This window comes from Battus philenor, unplaced genomic scaffold (assembly GCF_028537555.1).
Source record: "Battus philenor isolate CCGP_79_NKW_IND1 unplaced genomic scaffold, ilBatPhil1.0.hap1 SCAF_27, whole genome shotgun sequence".
Classification (NCBI taxonomy): Eukaryota; Metazoa; Arthropoda; class Insecta; order Lepidoptera; family Papilionidae; genus Battus; species Battus philenor.
Genome location: NW_027181690.1, coordinates 10893505 through 10911465, shown reverse-complemented (window position 1 = coordinate 10911465; position 17961 = coordinate 10893505).

The following is a 17961-nucleotide window of genomic DNA, read 5'->3' as shown; positions in this document are numbered from 1 at the left end:
ACCAGTGATTCCCAAAGTGGTCTACATCGACCCCTAGGGGTCTTTGACAACCTGCAAGGGGTCTACGTCAGCGAAATAAAATTTGGGGGTCCATGAAATGAATATGGGGATCCACGATAGTAGATCTCAACACATGTACTAATAGTACCTATTTACTTACATCATACTATCTTATAATTTCAAAACAGATTGAATTGACGCCAAATGTTGATAATTTATTATTAAAGCATCAGGTTCATCCTTCTCATTAAAAATATTGACTTATTGCTAATGTTATTTTATTTATAGTTGATTCAATTTTTATTTAATGTTACATATATTTTATATAACAGATAAAAAATATTTTGAGTAGTTTTAATTTAAATTCAATTAATAAATGTATAAATTAACATGTGTTTTTACTTTAAGTTTTTATCACTAAACTTCACTACAGTTAGAAATTTACAGGAAATCAATATCAGGTAAGTAGGGGGTCTACCCAACACGGAGAAACATGGCAAGGGGTTTACGACACAAAAAAGTTTGAGGAACTCTGTTTTATACCTATCACCAATCACTGTGTATAAGATGATAATTGTGATATATGTTATATTAATCAATTATTTTTACTTGCGACAGTCCAGTAAATTCTGGCAGTACAATCTGCAAGAACAGAAATCCTAGTAACCACAATTATTATAAATAATTCCCGCCGAATGCTGAAAATAATATCCTCTATGTTATTTTCTTTTAATAAACATATATATGTTGATTAGTTGGATTAAAACGCTTTAAATCAAATATCATTTGTCAGAAAAAGCCATATATCTTCTAAACATATTTTTAATCTGCCTATATAAAGTGATCTCTCTGAAATGTTACATTTTTTTTTTCTATTGTAATGCAACTGACCAGTAACAGTTGGCAGAACAAAATCTGCAGGAACAGATAGTAAACAATAATATGTGCTAATATAAATTTTAAGACTCTTTTTCTAACTATATTAAATATTTAATGTAATCAGGCGTTACCTCGCGGAAGTCAATCCCAAGTAAGAAAAGGACCAACACTTAGCCACTTCCATTGCAGTGGTAGTCGTGCAATAAAATGTACCGCCCGCCAGCCCGCTGATAAATGCGTATGCGGCAAACAATGCGAATTACACAACTGCCACCGTTAATTCACTCAACACGTGTTTCACCCCTCCACGGGGCATTTTCAGGAGTTTTTACACCGATTAGTACCAACCACAGAGTGTATGTACACAGTGTATGTAAACTGAGATGACCTGTGGTACAGAAATTTGGCCTCCAGCTTATGAGTTCATTGAGAAAGCCACGGAGATGAGTATGCTCGCAATTTCTTTAAGAGATATATTCAGGGGGAAATTTGTAGAAGAACAAAAGTCGCCGATGTACAATGGCTATGGGTGAGTATGTGCAATGAATGAAAAAAATGAAAATGAGCATGCGGCAAGTGGGTATTGGTCCTTTTCTTACTAACTATATTAACATTACGTTATTTATTATATTGAAGCCATTGATTTTTATATATGGTTTAACATATACATAGAAGAAACAAAATCAGCGAAGTATCTAGAATAATTGCTTCTCTGAAGTAGCTGTATGCGGAGTGCATCGCTCTGCTTGTAGTAGACATAGCATGACTGGACCCCCCACTAGCTGGACCAATATAGTTAACACGTTCACTGCGGGCCCAATTTTGAAGAACTTTCAGCTGGTGCGGCTGAGGTCGAATCAGCCTCAAGTTGAACTTCCTAGTAGTGCGGTTGAGGCCCTTTCTGCCTCATGTTTCAATCATTTTTTTACAATATCGAGTCAATGCTTCGCAGACATAAAGAAAGCTATATTTGTCTTTGTCATACCTCATACGGTTGAGTGTAAACAGCCGCCGCACTAGAGAGAAAACACGAGTTTTACGCGCCGCACCAGTGCAAAGTCTACCATGAGGCTGAATCGACCTCAAGCCGCAGTGAACGTGTTAAGGTTGCGAAAAGTAGATAGATTCGTGCAGCACATGAAGCCTGTACCTTGCAGTAGGCTTTCATCGGCTGAAAAGTAGAGCTATACATTCAACCTTATTAAGCTTCTACACATATTTTAATCATTCTGTATACAAAATATTGAAAAGCAATAGTCAATACTGGTTTTGTAAAGCAATAGTTAAACATGTTACAAAAATAAACAAGATAAAACGGTGTAACAGAGTGAGCATAAAACTGTAATAAAAATTGTAAAATAGAGAAATAAGAAGGAGATGTATGAATGAGAATTAGAACGAAAGAGAAAGCTAGAATGAATTGTGGAAAGAAAGAATAGAATGATAGATTATGTGAAGAATGACAGTAGAGAATGAAAATGAAAAGGACAGTGAAAAAAAAAATTAAAACAACGAACGATCCTATCATTTCCAAAGATAGGGGAATGAGAATAAAAAATAAAAAAAACAGTCAATACTTTGCTTATTTTATTGTTTTAGGGATACTACTCAAATTATAAGGCTCGAATATCTTTAAACAAAAATGTTGTTTAAATACATGGTCGAAACTCACTTGAATAACATTAGATGTTAATTATAACTGGATACAGTTAAGACTAGCTGTGCCCGTGACTTTGTCTAAAATTTAGCAACAAAAAAAATATCTAGTTTAATTTTTTTAAGACTAAAAGTAGTTTAAGTTACTCCTTATTACATAAGCTACCTACCAGTGTAAATATCGTCAAAATCGGTTCAGCCGTTCCAGAGATTAGCCGGGACAAACAGACATATAGAAAAACAAAAATAAAAAAGGTATGTGTAATGTATATATTTAAATGTGTGTAGTAATAAAAGGTTATTTTAATGTTACAAGCGGACAATTCAATTTTATTTATTTTTGTTATAAACGGTAATTGCAAAATGATAGGAGTAGTTATGTAATTATAAAATATACAAGAAACATCTAACATTAAAATAAAACACAAACTGTTTTATTTTCTGCTACAATTGTTTCGCAAGTTCGCTTTCGTATTTCGTATTTTGTTCAAAAGTTTTTCCTTCTAAAGTGTTACGTGAGCAAGTGAAGTCAATCAAGAGATGTAACCACAACAGCGAAAACATTAGTTACATTTTGTGATCACAAAGAAAATTAAGATATCTTATGTAGGTTTTTTAATTTTAAATCTAAAATTAAAAGTATATTATTAAACAAATCTTAGTATCATTCAAAAGTTTTGCTTCGAAATGTGTGAACATTTAAATATTGAATACTTTACATATATTATATTTAAATGTACACATAAAACATTGTTTAATTTAGGTTTAAAAGAACTGTTGAGTTTTCGGCTCTTCTCAATATATCAGAGTTTAAATCGCTGGTAGCTTATTACTTACACTGTTAAAATAATCGACAATTTTAAAACGCATGTAAATGATATTGAATAAAGACATTTTAAAACGAATTATTGGTCTATTTTGGCTTCTATAATTAGGTTAGGTTTTCGTATAGAAATCATAAAGGAGGCTTCAATGATTTTACAGTGCAATCTAAACCTCTGTACCGTGTAAGATTAATATCCCACCTTCAATCAAAGTCAAAATATTCTTTATTCGTATAGGCTATTACAAGCACTTTGGAATCTAGAACGCTGTTTTTTCTAACCTATAGACACTGCAATACCCAAAAATATCTATGTGGGATATATCTCATTTTTATGGCCACTGTTTTTGGGTATCTCTCTTGCTCCAAAAAAATTTATTTCCACACTCCTTCTTTGTCCTTCTCATTCTCTTCTATTCCTCTCCATACATTTCTACCTATCATACATCGCCTGTCTTCCTTTGTCTTCCCTTCAGAATACAGAATACCACGCTTGGCAGACGAGTTGGTGATCCATCCAGCCATTATCTAGAAACTTCTTTGTAATCTGTGGCAATATATTAATGCACAAATTTCATTTATATATTTGTACCCCGAGAACCGAACCCGCGATCTACAATCGTAAGTGCAAGTCCTCAACCACTTCACTTTATCATCCTCACTTCTAATTATTTATTTCAGCATTGTACATTCGTTCGTCTACGACAGTTGCCAGTGCTACCGTCACAGGTAAATGTGAAGTTTTTTATATTTAAGAATTAAAAAAAAAATATATTTGTACTATATAGTGCACTTCAATTGAATTCTATCACTATATTAAACTATCACAAGCTCTTTTGAATTGTCAATCAACATAAAATGTCGGCGTTGTTGTCCATATAGGAAGCTACCAGCTCGGAAGGCAGTTCTGCTGAAGCCGGCGAGAAACTCAACAGTTGCTTTTTACAAATAAAGTTTTATAGATGCGCGAAAATTTTAGCTTCATGTGTGAGCATCAACATTTAATTCCACGCATTAACATCAGTATAGTATTCTTGGATACAATAATATACGATTTTTAATAATGCTGCTACTATCTGAAGTATCTATCAGTTTTCTTGTGTTGACATTTTTTAGAATAGGGGCTTTGATTTCAGCAAGTTTTTCAGTATAGTTACATCATTTATTTCTCTTCATTCTTCCGTCACTATATCTGACATTCTATCTTCTACCTTCCTTCGCATTTTCTTTTATTCTTAATGCTTTTATTTATGCACCTTCTATGCATCGCCTTCGATACTTCGCCCCATTTCTTACAATATAACAATTATTATACATTTTATTTTATATCATTTCAAAATCACGTGAACGTCATCGATCAACAAGCGTATGACTGTACCAGTATATTTTGTTTAGTCCTATAGCCCTTCAATTTCAAAGCTGCGAAAACCTATGGCGTTGCATCTACATCAATATAAACAACGCATACTCTAGTAAAAATAAAAATGAATATTTCCATTTATACACACACATGTATAAATATATATATATATATATATATAATCCTCAACCTCCTCAGTCCTATACCTCTGGCTTACTGCTGCATCCTTGGTACATCGCTAGGCAATGAAATTTCTTCGCTACCAAAAACCGAAGCCTGATGTCGGATACATCAGGCTTCGATGGGCGCAATGCACCACACGCTAACTACACTCATAATGACGGCACCAGCGACCGGAAGCGCCTCGCCAAGCGAGGGTGGTCAGGACTTGAAGACATAGGTCAAGAGAAGCCGCTAGATGCAGGCAGAGCAGAAATGGTCATCCTGGTGAATTTAAGGGCACACCAAAACCTTACTTGGGCTTCTATCTGAACAAGAAGAAATTATTTTGTTACTTTCTCGTTACATATACACCTATCCCCCGATTTACACGGTAGATGCGTTCCTGAGGAAAACGTGTAAATCGAAAATTAAAAATTTTCAAGTCAAAACCGTGTAAATCGAAAAACTCGCAGAAAATGCATGATTTTGCTATTTATCAGTTGCGGATTTTTTTCAATAATTTTTTAAAATGCATTGACAAGTTAAAATATTAAATATATTACGGAAAAACTGTTTTTTTTCGTATTTAATTACAACATACATTAAATAGAAGAACAAAAAAGAAATTATTCTCAATCTTTTTTTCGGAATCGAAGGTTCGAATTCACTTTCATCACTCGAAGTTATTTGTGCCGATTCGATGTTTGAAGCAGAAATATTTTATTACGAGAGAAGGTAGTAAAATCGGATATTAAAACAAAAAAAAAACTTATTCGAAAAACCGTGTAAAAGTGAAAACGTGTAAAACGAGTACCGTGTAAATCGGGGGATAGGTGTATATTATAATTTTAAGGTACAGAATTATTATAATATTAACGTATCAAACAACTTATTACATTCGTATAAAAAAATGGTTGAATAATCAAACAATGATATAATATAAAAAGCGCACGGATATTCTACGTCTGCTATCTACACACACAGAGACGCGATCTACACTCGCGCATGTGTGCGTGGCCCTATGTTGCAATCCCTAAAATAGGACGAGCCCAACTACTAATAGAAAAACGCAGGGCCGGATTCGGCGCGACAAAAAATTATAGACAAAGTAATTGTACAGTACCCGGCGATTAATATTGCACATCGACCTTTGGAAAGAGACAATGGACTAACTTCGGCTTCGTAGAGCGTTATTTCTATCGCACGAAATACAAACAGGTATCTATTAGGAGCTGTTACAACAAGTATCATTCATTGAACACTATGTGACGTTCTGACAGTCGTTGTATTTCGTGCTACAGAGATAACGCTCTATAAAGCCGAAATTGGCCGATTGTCTCTTTCCAAAAGTCGAAGTGAAATATTCATCGCCGTGTACTGTATATAGGTGTAAACTCTATAAGGGAGTAAAATTGCCCATATTTCTATCGCACGAAATACAAACAGTCCGGTATCTATTATGAGCTGTTACAACAAGTATCATTCATTGAACACTATGTGACGTTCTGACAGTCGTTGTATTTCGTGCTACAGAGATAACGCTCTATAAAGCCGAAATTGGCCGATTGTCTCTTTCCAAAAGTCGAAGTGAAATATTCATCGCCGTGTACTGTATATAGGTGTAAACTCTATAAGGGAGTAAAATTGCCCATATTTCTATCGCACGAAATACAAACAGTCCGGTATCTATTATGAGCTGTTACAACAAGTATCATTCATTGAACACTATGTGACGTTCTGACAGTCGTTGTATTTTGTGCGATAGAGATAACGCTCTATAAAGCCGAAATTGGCCGATTGTCTCTTTCCAAAAGTCGAAGTAAAATATTTATCGCCGGGTACTATATATAGGTGTAAACTCTAAAAAGGAGTAAAATTGCCCATTTGTAAGCAAAAAGCTTTAATACTTCTACACCTATTTCAAATCACTCTATATAAAGTGATCACTGTGAAATACGTAATTTGCACTGAAACAACTGCAAGGTACAGGCCTCCCCCCTAAAGTCGCCACTATGACCACGTCCAGCTCTTTCTTGCGACTTTAAGAATATCGACAATCCATCTAGTGGAAAGCCTGCCCACTCGTGGTCGCTACTTAAAAACCTTTCATCTTTTGTCTCCTCTGTATGTTCTTCTATGGATTCTGATTCGATCTTCCACCAAAAACAGTATCGCTTACAAAAAAAAACAATGGCCTTCTTTTTTCAAAATCTTAGAGAATATATAATTAATTCTGAAATATGTTCACATTTAATATTCGAGTCCGAAATATGTATATCGATTCTCATGAATTAATAATTGATCTATATAATCCAGCCCTGTTAAATAATAAATCGTATATATTTAAATTAAATGTTGAATATTTTTATAAATAATTAATTCCAAATTTAAATTTCATATTTCTGTGTTGCTATACACAAAACTGGTGAACATATCTATTGGTTTTTTTTCATGTTACCTTTATAGCACAAGAAAGTGTTGTTATAGGATTAAAAACTATATAAAAGTTAGGAGATATTTAAAATTACTTTTTTATTTCGTTTACAATAAAATAAAATTAATTAATACAGTAAAATCACATTTACATTAATATTAATTCTAAATTATATAAATAATTCTAATAAATATCAAACACACATATAAATTATTGACGTAACGAATGATTAAAATTTTTAATTTCATTCGTTATACACTAACACACTGACCGAGACGAATGGATTATAACATATGTTTTTAATTTCAAATGAACGCGGCCAATTTTGAATTTGGAATCGAATCGTTTCGTGTCAATGCGTTTATGGCGGGAAAATGCTGTTGGCGGGAAACATTCGAATGTTTTTAAAAAAAATTCAAATTATATAAATCAGGGATTGACTTGGAACTAGAGTATTGTAGGTTTTAAATTACATTATATATATTAGTGAAAATAGTATCGCTCGTTTAAAGTGTATAAAGTGTTGATCGTGCAGCCTTTGGTTTTGGGATGAAATGTTTTTCGAGTGGAATTAAATCCCTTCTAGTACAAAATGTTCGAAGACGTAGGTCTTTGACTAATGTGTGTTGCCGGTGATGATATACGGATTCCAGACGTGGTCACTTCTGACGGACCTCATAAGGCTCAAGGTCATTCAGAAATCAATGGATGGGGCTATGCGTCTGAAATGGCAGTGGGCGAAGTACACGGGGAAAGGTAGGCCTTCCAGGCCTAGGTCCTAGGTTGACCGTCGATATAGTCCAGGTCTGGGCAAGTCTTTGGATGCAGGATAAAGATTATATAGGTATTCTTATTCATTATATATAACACTTGATATATACAGAGTGATTGTTTATATATGTAAAAGCTGTAAAGGTGTGAATGTATCTCATTCGCTTGCAAAAAGCTCTAAAGCTTTATTTGCAATCATCATGTACAGTACTAAGCGATAAATATAACAAATCGACCTATGGAAAGAGACAATTGGCTAATTTCGGCTTTGTAGAGCGTTATCTCTATCGCACGAAATACAACGACTTACAGAACGTCATATAGATAGTGTGGGACAGAGATAGTGCTCTACGAAGCCGAAATTAGTCGATTGTCTCTTTCAAAAGTCGATGTGCAATATCGCCGGGTACTGTTTATAATGATCCATTTGAAATAAGTTATATTAATTTATTATTTCTTAAGTAATGCGATAAATCCGAATTATGACTTTAACACTTTTTTAATATATTATGTAATATATTGTTATTAATACCAATAACTAATATACTTATTTAATATATTGAATTGCAAATGGGCAATTTTTTAAAATTTTAAACTTTTTACACCTATATCTAATCAGCCTGTATAATCAAGATACTTGTAGTAATATGAATAGAGTAAAAAGAAATTTTTTGTAGATGTCATTTAAATTATATATATAATTAATATAATAAATCCATAGATGTATATGAAATGATTTAAAAAAATAAAATTCAATTATTACATAATTGTTAATAAGTTCACGAATGGAGTCCGGCCCTGGTATCAAAACTTTAAAAAGATTGTTTGCATCTTTTTAGTTACAATTTTAGGTCACGCGCGTGTGTGTGCGGTTCTAGTGGAGTGTGATAATTTTATTAAAAGATAACATTTTAATCTATTATAGAGATTTTGCTATTATCTGTATAGTGTATTTCGTTTTTTTTTTCTATTGAGTCAGGTGTATTGTGAGGCCAAAACGTTAGTTATTTCTGCCATAAGGTCTCTCTCCTTTATGGTGATATACGCAGATGGAGGCTGCGAAGAGAGAGAAAGAACATCTGAACTCCTCATCCTCAGTCGGAGATCTAGTGGCCGAAGGGTGTTATACTGAGTTCCTCCAACCTCCTTAGCATGGCCTTGGCGACGGATTCTGGGTGATCCATCGCAAGTAAGAGTAAAGAGTCAAGACACTGGGCAACCGTCGTTGAAACTGCGGTACAGTAATATCCCGCTCTACGCGAGGGATACGTTCCAAAAAAAATCGCGTTAACTGAAATTCGCGTATAACGAGGTTTATGATTAAACATAGTCAAAAATTATTACAAAATATACAAATCAATCACTTTAATTCTAGGAACACTTTAAGCAATACATACTCTTATTTTTTACGGAAAAATACATCTATTGTCTTTTGGATAACGTTTTGTTTACGTTCTTGTAAAATACGTTCATAACACCCAACACCGTTTTTAATTGTTTGACAGATGGTCAAGACACCATAGAGAAGTTGGTGACTACATTATATTTATATGCACTCTTTCGCGTAATTCGAGGCATTTGAGCGCGAAATTTGCAATTCGCGTTATAGTGAAACCGCGAATAACGGGGTCGCGTAAAGCGGGGTATTACTGTAGTATGTGAAAGCGTTCCCGTAGTTTCAACAAAAGGCGTTCAAGAAGACCATGGAGTTTTACTCTTTAGGAGTCCTGTATAATCCTTTCGTTGCCTCCAAGGCGGAAAGGATATCCCATGCATGATTTCCCCACGAGTTAAATAAAGGAGTATCTTTTACATTTCCAATAACACCAGGTGGTAGAGACATACATCTACTCTTTTGGAAGTCCTACTCTACGCTTGCAGATCTCGTCTCTACAGAATTGAGAATCCCAGCAGTCATCTGTTCCTCGTTATATGTGGCTTGATAACTGTCACTTTAGCTTGTTCTCATTGCTGCCGAAATGGCATTCGTAGATTTCTCGAGTACAAGATGGCAGAGCGCAGAGTGTCTAGTGTACTTCTTTTAAGGTAGTGAACCTCGAGGACTTGGGAGTCCGAGTCGGAGGCCTAGAGGAGGTAAGAGGAGTCCTGGAGTTAGGCTGTCGCTTGTCGATAATACTCAGCATTTCAACATAAGAGCGTCCGAGAGAACCTTATCTCAGTTTGACCGGTTTTTTTGTTTATTTTTAATTTGTTATCGCAAGATGTTTTTTTTAATATTACTCTATTTGATCCTAATAGAAGTGTAGTGATTGACTCAATGACTAATGCAGTTTCCAGGTCATACACAGTTTTCGGGTCAGCACTCCTAATGGTACCAAGGACACCTACAATACAGGTTGAGGGTCATTGAGTTGGGTTGACCCATTAACTTCTGCCTAGTTCATATTGTATGCTAATCGTTGGTCTGACCGTATGTATGCGTATATAATTGTAGATCATTGGGCGATTTAATTAATTTGTTATTTTTAAATGAATCCAATGTTTATTTTTTGAAGACCACAAACTTGCTCCTTATAAATATATCTACTAAACATACGATCTTGTTATGGCGTAGAAACAAACAAGATACCATTGATTTATAAAATCTAATATTTTATGTTAGAAAATATATTTTTTTTATATTTTAATTCACCATACACTTCTTTGACCAATGTGTTGCCGGTGATGATATATGGAACCTAGACGTGGTAACATACACACACATAAGAAGATTAGATCACCCAGAGAGCAATGAGTTATGCTTGAAATGCGAATAGCGCATTTAAAACGAAGGTTCGTGAGATATATATATATATATATATATATATATATATACATATATTTTCATTAGTTTTTATTTACCATTAAAATTTTATCCTATTTTTTCTTATCAAAGTTTATTTATTGTCTGTATCTATCTGTCCGACCTAAATTATATTTTATTTTACAATATTTTTTATTACCTTTTTAACAAAATTGCAAAAAGAAGACGAGTCCCATCGTCCCTCAAGAGACCAGTGATGCTGCCTCTAGTGATTTTTACTTCTAACTCTGTCTCACAACCCTCTATATATATATATATATATATATATATATATATATATATATATATATGTATATATATATATGTATATATATATATATATATATATATAAATATATACATAAATTATTATTGTACATGTAATGCTGTTTCAGGTATAGTGGCAACATTATTATAAGTTGTTTTCAGGTTTATTAATAGGGCAACCTTCTTTACCTATCATTATGTTCGTACACATAAATGCCGTTATTTTGTATAAATTTGAACTATAAACAGTATTTTAACAATCAGAAAAATAATAATCATTTACATTACCTATTTCTAATCACTCTGTATAATGTGATCATTCTGAAATACTCGTATGTCACGTTAATTTATTTTATTTTTCTATAGAAATGTGATAGGATATATAGTAAGTAATAATTAATAATAATATATACTAATTACAAATTTTAAAATGCTTTTTACTTCTTCTTCTTCTTGAAGTGCCTCTCCAACTAGTGGAGGTTGGCTATCAGCTTCCTGCTCTCTTCCTTATTTTTAGTTCTGCGTAATAGCTCAGCAGCGCTGGCGATTCCGGTCCACTCTCTAATGTTACGAAGCCACGACTTCTTTCTCCTACCAACCTTCTTTTTACTACTATTTTAATATTACGTTATTCATTTTTAAAATTATAATTATATTTGGATAAGGTGTACATCTCTACATATATACAGTACATTTTTTTTAAATTTATTATATATATATATATATATATATTAGTATCTATCTCCGGACATTAACATCCGTGCCTTATAATATTTACGGACTATTTTTACGCTCACGTTTTTGCATGTTACAATGTTTATTTTATATTAAACAATTTTTTTATTTAAATCGTAAATTACTTAAAACTAAGTTGAAGAACTGATTATTATGATGATTTTTTTATAAATGTTTGAAATTTTATTTGTTTTAACAGCTTTTAATTGATGGTAAATAAGCTATTTTTAACCCATTTAAAGTATATACAGATAATAAAACACATAATAAATATGGTTTATAATATATGATGTTCAATATATTGTATTTTAAAAGCACTCGTAACTTAGAATTAATCAGGTTAGCGTATTATCACTTACAATCGAGTGAAAGTGAGTTATATAATGCTTTAAAAATGAATGCAGGACAATTTATTTAATACGTAAACTAGATAAACACGTGGTAATAATTTTTCTTAAAACATATCCTGTTTATTGTTTACAATAAGATTCGTGGCTTTTGGCCAGTATGCGGAAAGAAAAAAAACAGTCGCAGTTTCGTAACATAACCGTAACAAAATGAAGGCGTTGAGGCTAGCTGCTAGCGGATAGCATTTCACGTTGGAAATACCTCATCCCTACCCCCGGGTCGGCGTGGGTCTGACACACTTTCGCTAGAACCGACTTGCTAGTGTGACCACGCTACTAAATGTTTTCAGGACTATACTTACACATCTATCTAATATATAAAATTCTCGTGTCACGGTGTTCGAACTTGAACTCCTCCGAAACGGCTTGACCGATTTTTACCAAATTTTACATGCGTATTCAGTATGTCTGAGAATCGGCTACTATCTATTTTCCATACCCCTAAGTGATAAGGGTACTCCACCCTTAAATTCTATTTTTAATTTTTAGACACTTTTTTTGGTTTTTATTTTATTATGATACAGCATACAAAAACACATACAACCCTAAATTTTCACCCCTCTTCGATCAACCCTTATTTTTTATTTGTTAATTAAAAACCTTAATTTTTTTTGCAAAACAACGTTTGCGGGATCAGCTAGTATCATATAAAATAATAATAAATCAATTTCCAAGTATAACCATATATAATGCTGTGATCAAAAAGTAATGTAAATTTGTTTAAAAAATCTAAAATAAAAAAAGTTTATTTATTCTTCCAAAAAATACTTAAATCCGTCGAATAAAACACGAATTTACCATCAATTTTTCCAGTCGTTTAATATTCTTTATTCAGTATATATTTCAAGACTTTCGATTCGGATTTTATCTCCTCAATTGTACCAAAACCGTGTCTTTGCATGGGACTTTTCAGTTTGCTGAACAGCCAGAAGTCACACTGAGTTAAATAATTTGAATATGGTGGTCGTGGAACAATTCCAGTCCAGTTTTTGGCAAAAAAGAGGCGAAGAACCAGTGCAGTATATAAATAAATTGTGACTTGACGCATTTGAGACATAAAACATCCTTCAAAATGGTTTAGTCTGAGCCAAATGATATTCCAACTTTTCACAAACAGATGCTTAGTTATAAACAGTCCTATCAACCTAGGAAAAAAGATTACCTGCCTTCCTAATGTCCGAGAGTTTTAAATGACAATTTCAATTTACTTTTTGATCACAGTAATATAACGTACCATCATATTAGTCGAAAACGGTGGTTGTGGAATGATGAGTCCAGTTTTGACGCGAAAAAAATGAGGATTTTTGGCATCAATCAAGACTTGGCGTGTTTGGCATAAGATAACAACTAGGTCTTTGAGATTCTGTGGTAGAAGCCATAGACCGGGAAACGCAGTATAAGTCGTCTACCAAACAGGTGAACAGAGGTAATTGTTCAGGTCGAAAGAAGCTGCAGAAATTAATATAGGATGTCCATTTCCAGCTGAATACGATCTATGGAATATAATATACCCGGAATTTAACACTCATCGTCACCCTAGTCAGGTTGCACAGTATAAAATTTATGTGTGACTACATTTAAAGTATATACATTCTTGTTAACTATTATATATGTTTTATATTTATATCTCATCAAATAGCCAAAAACATTACATTTTTTTAATTGATTATAGATATATTTACAGACAAAGATCTAGAATTTACGATTTTTAGAGTGATTTGCGGACATATATATATAGAAACTATATTTCTTTACTTTGATTTTTTGACAGGAATATCATATGTTATTGTATTGATGTATTATAAATTTATTCCCTTAGAATGTTATAATAAAAATAAAATTACAAGAAGGACTTTATAACAAACATTAAATGTCGTTTCTTTGTTTTCAGAAGAAAGGCTTTTTGTAAGATCAGAAAAAGTATCTTATATACATATAAGAATCTATTTTTATTTTATATGAATAAATGATGAATATATGTTATATATGAAACATTATTAGCTATATCTATACTATATATAGACTTTTACTGTTCAATGTTATTGCCTTGTGTCAATACGAGAAATAAATAAATTAAATTGTATTTCAAAGTAATCAATTTATTTATGTATTTATTTACGATTTTAATATTTTTGTTTTTGGTTCAATTATATATATACACATCTTTCTTTAGTTTTGTTAAACTAAATGTATGACAACTAGGAATATATTAAATAAGAATTTAGATTCGAATCATATTACAACGTGAAGGTGGTAAGTTATAATAAAAAAAATTAAAGTGGTCATAACAAGTTTGAGTTTTTTATGATCACATCACAGATCGGGTGCGTTTGGTATTCATAGCTTCTTCTTCAGGTGATGGACGCCTAACGCGAGAATTCCCCAGACCTCAACTATGTTGCCTGTCCAACTAGTGGGGGGGAGGGTTTGCTTTCGGCCCCACTGACCATCGGTTTCACCAGCGATGTGCGTCACCCACTGTCGCTTCAGACGACTAGTCAATGGTTTAAGGGAAGGAAGGTGATGCACGGGAGACGATTTGTATGTGAAGAGAGATGAAAGGAGAAAGAAAAAAAAATTACACGACTTGTAACATGCTTCATACATGACAGGGGGGAACGATAGGTCTCCAAAAAGGGGGGACCTTTTGAAATAACCCAGTCGATGGAGAGACTATGCACTTGCCGGTCTTTGGTCTGTATTATAGACCCTAAAGTCCCAGTGGCTATTTGTTTTACGCGATATGTGACCTCCCTTCAATTTGTTAGATAGTCAGTCTACCGATTTACCCATTTTTGATTTTATCCCCCAGAGACATCACGACATAGCTCTTTGCGTGGTTCGTTGAGCTACTAAAACGTTTTAATTCTGCAAGCTATCACACACAATGATCACACACACTGGGCATACATGTTGGGCACACACATTACATTATTTAAATTCCAACGTAACATTATCTTTGCAAATTAGGATTTTTATTATAAGAGTGTTTAATAACCTTATTAACCAAAATACAAAAATTGTCACTGAAATATGGTATACACATTAGGAAAGCTTCTACAACAAACCTTTTTCAAAACGTTATGTTTTAAGTTAAGGCCCTACTTACCAAGGCATAGTGGCTATTTATTCTGGCTATGCTATGCTATCCGTAGAAGAATTAAAGTAGAGATGTCTGGTAGAGATCGCCTACAGCGATTAGACCGTCTCTTGTATGTCTATATAAATTGTCCCTTTTTAAATTATTATCTAAAGTGTTATAATAAATAGAGATTAAATAAATAAAAATAAATAAAGTATCGGATCTTCTCATACTCCAGTTCGTATATTATTTATAATATTACTATATAATATTTATAATAATACTGAAAATATTTATTATATAGTCGAATGTCGTCCTATTTACGCTATATCCCGAGTACCAGGCGATCATAGAATGCACGGATGGCATTAAGAGATACGGATAGTACATGCCCGCGGCTCGCGAAAGTGAGAGTGGGCTCGGTTGCGTAACCGCTCGCGGCTCTGACGCCCTGGTACCCGCGCCACGGCTCGCCCGTCCGACTTCTGAGAGACGTCACCTAGTTTGTTTTCTTTGTTGTTCGATTGATGAAATTCGATATTTAAAATATTACGTTTTATTTTTGTTATAATTGCTTCCAAATTCAAAAGTACTTTTAAATATTCGAATTTTTTAAATCTGACTTTTTTGAATCTGGAACACAACAGTTCTTATTTTTTAATTGAAATTTAAGATGTTTTTTTATAAATACATTATAATATTGACCATTTAAATGTGTCAACAAACCACGTTTCACACATTTCGAAGCAAAACTTGAATGCTACAAGATTTATTAAATAATAAACTTATATATATTAGATTTAAAACTAAGAAATAAAAGGTCAAAGATATATTGAGGAACTTTAATATATATTCATACACTTTTTTATCCTTTCTCACATGATCGCCATTTTGAAAGTTCTCTACTCTTCGCTCTCATACGTCTACATCTGTCCTTTTCTCACATTTATATATATTGTATTTTAATATATATATCAAATTAATTTATCATTGTATTTATTAGATCGTTAAAAATATTTTTGCAATTTAATAAAATCTCTTTTACTTATACTATTTGTATTTGGCTGGAATTGATGACATTAAAAAGGTTACATTAAAAAAAATTCTTTTCAAGTTATTCTGTCAAAAATGATGGTATATTCAGAATTTTTAATGCAACAAGCTTTATGTAAACATGACAATCATGTTTACATGAAGAAATAACTTTTAAACGAACTGTCTAGTCCTATATTTTTATCTACATATAAACTGAAAAAATATGTTTCTAGTTTCGATATAAAATGGAAAGGAATTTTTTTTCTAGCCTATCATATTTTTTAGATATATCAGCCCGAATCTTTCGTCAATTTTCCTTATATATTAAATAATGTTTATTTACCTGCTTACTCACGTGACATTGCAGTTTGGTTCTGTTAGATTTTCAAATGTCTAATATTATTGGTTTTTTTTCTTCTTTGTCAGTATTATTTAGTTACAATATTTTTTTTTAAATTATGAATGTTAATATTACGTTTTAATACGGGAAATTAAAACAATTCCATTTACTGGCAGACTTATGCATTATGATTCTTGGAAGCCAAGCAATGGTGAACAGTGGTCGCCCGGTGGTGATGATGATTGAGAACTTAGGTTGTCGATACGGGTATTGTGAAATGGTTAATTAAATTTCGTATATTTACCTTTAAATGTAAGCAAATGTGAATGCAATATCTAAAACCACTCTAAATGTCTTTGTGATAACAATAAAAAAAGTTTCATTTCCAGGATAAATACATTTTATTCTATGAGTTTAAAATCTGCCCCTTATAAATTTCTAACAGAACTGCGAAGTCGGAAGTTGGACCTAGTGTCTTCCGACAATCTATAACAAATATTACTGCATAAAAATGTCGGGATTCTAAATCAATTTTAAATATACAAGTCATGCTGACAGTGGTAGTCCAGTGGTAGAAGACTAAGGTGTGCGATCGTTGGTCGTGAGTTTGATTACCGAGATATAAACTTTATAATTCACATTTCGTGCATTAGTTATGTAGGATTTGTCACTGCTCAGAAACAATTTACCAGAGGATGGGAAATAGTGTCATATCTGTACCATAACACCACAAGTGTTGAGGGTACAGAATATCTTCCATAGACATTTTTAGAAAAGACCTATGTTTTTCAGAGGGCGTCTATTGGAATTCTATATAATAAATGCACATAGTGTAAATTATATATCCTTGCATCTCGGGAATTCAATCCACGATTTACGATTACAAGTATCAATCGTTTACCTCCATCTAGAGCTACCACAGTCCAAAAAAAATGTTACATTCCGTAAAACGCGACAAAACAAAGACAAAAATAACTTTAAAAATATTAATAATTCTTTTTAATAATCCAATGTCAATTGCATAGATAAAACTTATTATTTCATTAATAAAGTTCTTGAAAATCATCCGATTGTAATTAATCTTCGATGGAACATTCTAGAATTGCTTAACGTTTTCCAAAAGAATAAAGAATATTTTATGACGTTTTAAAAAACATTTGGATTGTAGGAATTTGTTCCTTATTTTATTATACATGTATACATGTAC